Genomic DNA, 5,690 nt, shown 5'->3' with positions numbered 1-5,690 from the left:
ACCATGTTTACATTTAAGGTGACACAGTCATTTCTGGACAGTTTAATATCAAATAAAGAAGCATTTAATCCACATTCTACCATTTCTTTCTCCTTAGCCTATGCAGTCTTTTCTCTCTCACTGCCCTCAGACTTTGTAAGAGAGACAAACAGAGGGAGGAATACATTTCTACATTTCCCCAGACAGACACAACACAGGATCTTAAATTTTACCTCGGTATTAAAACTCTCAATATTCCCATTCCAGGAGCATCCCAAACCTCAACCACTTCAATTATCCCCACAACACAGCCCAGGTTTCAATAAAGCACACGAAGTTGACATCAAAAACGCTCAACACCTTTCTAAACGGTAAATAGGTCCACATTATTACTCATTGGAATTTGTATTTTATTTATATTCCCACCCTCTCAAGATTGAATGAAAATAAGAAAATATGTCTTTTGAAATCCCGTTTCAGAGCAAGCCATAATCTGAGTTTTGTGGTTGTGTCAGGCAGCGTTGACAGACATCTCTCTAGGTGTAGGGAGCGTCTATGGGTGTGTGTCGCAGTAGTCCCTAGGTTTATCAGAGAGAACCGTCGTAAGCAACGCCTGCCGTACTTACCGCTGTAACAATCAGGGGGTTTCAGGGGCTTTGAGGCTGAGAAGATGACGCTTTGTTCGGCGATAAGAGAGAGAGACAATGTGTGTGTGTGTGTGTGTGTGTGTGTGTGTGTGTGTGTGTGTGTGTGTGTGTGTGTGTGTGTGTGTGTGTGTGTGGTGTGTGTGTGTGTGTGTGTGTGTGTGTGTGTGTGTGTGTGTGTGTGTGTGTGTGTGTGTGTGTGTGTGTGTGTGTGTGTGTGTGTGTGTGTGTGTGTGTGTGCTGTGTGTGTGTGTGCGTGCGTGCGTGATCCTGGGTGATGAACAAATATGTGTGCTCTATTGTGGGATGGTAAACACGGCAGCAGTAAGAGGCACAGAGATTTACAGTTCTTATTTTGATGGGGTGAGAGGAGGGGGCAGGGGGTGCTGTATTTGGAGTGGAGCACAATGAAGAGATGGGGGATTGGGGGCAGAGAGGAAGAATGAGGGAAATAAAGGTGGAGGAAGAATTTCAGGAGTGCCCTGACATAAGACCACGTTGATAAAGGAAGGAATGTACTAGCCAACAAGGAGAGAGAGAGAGAAAGAAGGAGTGTGTAAGTCGAAGGAAAGTTCAGCCAGCTCTGAGTCCTCATTACSCTTCAGCCCTCCCCTATAAACTCAAACACAGAGTGTCACCCCCCTTTTCTCTCCCRGCTCCTCTCCCCCCTCTCCAGGCTCAAAGACCCTGGTGGAGCTAGCTTGATGTTCCGTGGTGTCACATAGAAGTTTTTTATCAGGGCCAGACAATCAGTCAATCTTTCTCTCTGTCTCATATTCAGTACTCTTTTTCCTTCAATGTCCCTTCTTGATAGGTTCTCAGAGACAGTCCTACAGGTGGAGCTCCATTTAAAAGAGGGTTATCCATGTCATACATATGGATTTTTTATTTTCACGTGAACTTATGGGAGTTAAAGGGATAGCTCACCCAAYTTACCCTGTTAGCAGTCTATGGACAATCTATGACAGCAATCGATGCTTTGGTTTAGCTTCACAGGCACTGTTTCCAAATGCTAATATTTTAGCAATTGTGGCACAAATCTCATTCAAGTCATGGGACAAATATTAGCATTTTTCGCACATCATGTCCAAATCATCCGAAAGTATAGAAAATGGATTGGGAAGCTCAACAAAGTCACTTATAGTTGATTTGAACATGATGCGTGAAAAATGCTAATATTGGTCTCATGACTTGWATGGTATTCTTGCCACAAATCCTAAAACATTAGCATTTGGAAACATTATCAGGGAAGCGCATTATAGTGGCTTGGAAACAGAATGACATTTCTAAAGAAGGCACATTTTAGTAGGAAATCCATTTGTCATCATTGTGATGTCGCCAGGTTGACTCTCGATGTACTATAACATTAGCTAGCTAACTAAGAATGAGGGGAGTCAACTGAATTTTAGTTAGCTAATGTAAGCATTGCTAGCTATTTTTGAAACACTTTGCTAGCTAATGACAACATTACCATTTCTCTAAAGTTAATTTGACCACATGATAATGATAGCAAAGTTGTTTCCTACTAATTGTTTGCCTTATTTAGCATTGTAATGGTATTTCCAGGCAACTATAATGTAATTTCAATTAAACAGTCGCTAACCACCGTTCAGAATGACTGAACACTACTGAACTTTCGATGACCACTATGGCCAGCTTCGTTTTTAGAACATTCATAAAAATGGCATGAGGACCGAGTGACGGAGGTGCAACSCATGAATACAGTTTCTACTTTAGAGCACTGTTTCCAAACTCCTCGAGTACACGCAACAGCACAGATTTTTGAACATGCACACCTGATTCAACTCATTGAGGGCTTGATGCCTATATGATTAGTTGACAAGTTAAATCAGGTGTGCTTGTCAGGGGATACAATAACCATGTCTACTGTTGGGTGTCCTTCAGGACTGGAGTTGGGAAATACTGTTCGTAGAGAGTAAGAACGAAGTTGGTGCATAACTGTGACATGCAGTGTGACACTAGTGTCATATGTGATCAACAGTTTGGCCTGGGAGCCCACCTCTCCACCCCGCCGGCAAAACTCACACAAGTCATTATTCCGTCATAAGGACTTTCACATTCAAATTGGTAATTTAGCTTTGAAACATGAAAAATGCATCTAATCCTTTTAAAAAGCAGTGAATTAGTGAGAGAGACCTCACACACCGACAGACAGAGGAGAGGAGAAGACATCAGGAGTAGAGTCTGATGCCACTGTGGCTGTCTGCTATCTTCCTCCAGTCTCCAGATTAGAGCTAGGGGAGGTCTGGCCAGGCCATGCTGCTGCCTCACTAATGTTCTCTGTGTTTCCCGGGCTTAGGGAGAAGCGACCTCTCACCTGTTCCCTCGGCTGCCTGGCAGAGATATAAGTTAACAGGCGTTTATTTTTTCCTTCTTCTTTATTTCTTTATTTCCCATCCCTCTGTATCTGGGAATTACACAGGGAGTCCGTCCGTCGCTAACACGGCTACAATCAGCCTCTCCTCAGTGAGTAGCGTGTTCTTCTTTCAGTGCTGTCATGGAGGAAAGACAATGCAGCACACCTGTGCGGTCTCAGAGAGGCCTCTCTGTCTTATTGTCAACATGCTTCTATGGGGAGAGGGGATTCTCAAAAAGGATGATGTCTGTGTGTCTGTTCTGCAGAACACACAAATAACTACAGCCATTCTCTCTATACAGAGCCATGTAAATTCCCCATCCCCATGTAGGATTTGCAGTGGTGTGGCCTACTGGAAGAGAGCCTACTGTAAATCAATCAATTTCTATTTGAAAAGTATCTTTAACGATTTGATTAAGGCAGATGGAACATTTAACAATTCCCMTCAAAGATGTGTCAGTAGTAGGGAGAGATAACAAACTGTTTATCCAGGTGTGTGGACTCTTCAGCCAATCAATTATGTTAATTTATCAATGAAAGTCCAAGGAGGAGCTAAAACCACCGGGGCTGAGGAACTCAGGGGCCAGAGTTGTCCACCCCTGTTCTATACGGCATTATGAAAATGAATACGGCATTATGAGAAATCTTTTGCAGTAATACCAGGTCTTTAAATGGTTCATCTTAAGGGGATCTAAAGTTTGTAGATACAAATTAAATACAGGAAATGGAATTAGTCTATCAGAGACCTTGTTTCTAGCGACCAGTACCACTTACTTTTGTCAGTAAACTAATGTACTTTTTCCTTAATTTCACTTCTCTTCTCCTTTTCTTTTTCTTCCCTCTTTATTCAACTCTAAATGCAAGTCATCCTTTCTCTCTGCTTTATACTCCAAGAAAACCTGTGACCTGTGAACATGAAGAACATTGTGCCCCCCCCAAAAATCATGAGGATCTTTCGCATTCACAGGCTGATGATTCTGATAATCTAAGTAACAAATACAACTCCTGGATGTCGGGATTTAAATGACATTATATAGAAATTAGATTTCACATCTAAACCAACTAAACCTCCCTATCCCAACCTGCTTTAATTATACTATGCCCCCATTTCCTCCCTCATCTTCCCATTCTGCTAGCAATTCTTCCACTCTTTTTGTTCATTCTGCTTGAATACAAACTGGTATATTCTTTGCCGGCACAATGCATCTGTTATAATACAAAGTAATCCAGGAGCTGCATATATTCCTAGTGATGGTACCCCAGTGGTTAGCACCCCAGTGGATAGCATGTGCCTTGATTCATGGTGGGCCACAGTGGTGTTACAGTGCTTTCTCTTCCTTGCATAATCTGTTTAGCCATCTACCTGTACCCTACTATATGTATAGGTCATCTCAATGGGGAGAGTGTGTAGTGGAAAACGATGAATATATAAAGAGCTATGGACGGGACAAATGGATGTGTCCCCACACTAATGGGACATCAGTGGATGTTTCTGAGGTCTTCTTCAATGGGAAGTGTGGATGGGGGGGTTCTCCAGTGAGGTAATAGATGATCAGATATGGGCTTGTTCGCTAAAGGGACAAATTAGCTGCTTGGTGTAAAGATATACAACTACTTAATATGCATGGAGTTTAATGAAATGCACTTCCTTTGGATGTGGGTGTGGGTGGGGAGTTAGCACTCGCCACCGCCACCAGCCACAAAACCTCGCTCTCTAATAAATCATGTAATCCCTGATACTGGAAGACAAATATGCCCCTGATCTAATCAGCACTGTAGGATTCCTCTTATCACCCCATCCCAGGGTGATGATCACACCTCCATACCATACTCCTAGAAGGAAGCTGAGCTGGACCGGGCCAGGGTGATGATCATCATTACCTCCATATCATACTCCTAGAAGGAAGCTGAGCTGGACCAGGCTAGGTTGATGATCACACCTCCATATAATACTCCTAGAAGGAAGCTGAGCTGGACCGGGCCAGGGTGATGATCAACCTCCATACCATACTCCTAGAAGGAGTGGAGCTGGACCGGGCAGTGATGATCACACCTCCATATCATACTCCTAGAAGGAAGCTGAGCTGGACCGGGCAGGTGATATCACACCTCCATACCATACTCCTAGAAGGAAGCTGAGCTGCCGGGCCGGGTGATGATCAGCACCTCCAACCATTACTCCTAGAAGGAAGCTGAGCTGGACCGGGCCAGGGTTGATGATCAACCTCCATATCATACTCCTAGAAGGAAGCTGAGCTGGACGGCCAGGGTGATGATCAACCTCCATATCATACTCCTAGAAGGAAGCTGAGCTGGACCGGGCCAGGGTGATGATCACACCTCCATACCATACTCCTAGAAGGAAGCTGAGCTGGACCGGGCCAGGGGGATGATCACACCTCCATACCATACTCCTAGAAGGAAGCTGAGCTGGTCCGGGCCAGGGTGATGATCATACCTCCATATCATACTCCTAGAAGGAAGCTGAGTGGACCGGGCCAGGGTGATGATCACACCTCCATATCATACTCCTAGAAGGAAGCTGAGCTGGACCGGGCCAGGGTGATGATCACACCTCCATACCATACTCCTAGAAGGAAGCTGCGCCTGGACCGGGCTAGGGTGATGATCACACCTCCATACCATACTCCTAGAAGGGAAGGCTGAGCTGGACCGGGCCAGGTGATGAT

This window comes from Salvelinus sp. IW2-2015, linkage group LG4p (assembly GCF_002910315.2).
Source record: "Salvelinus sp. IW2-2015 linkage group LG4p, ASM291031v2, whole genome shotgun sequence".
NCBI classification, from domain to species: domain Eukaryota; kingdom Metazoa; phylum Chordata; class Actinopteri; order Salmoniformes; family Salmonidae; genus Salvelinus; species Salvelinus sp. IW2-2015.
This window is presented reverse-complemented; position numbering follows the sequence as displayed.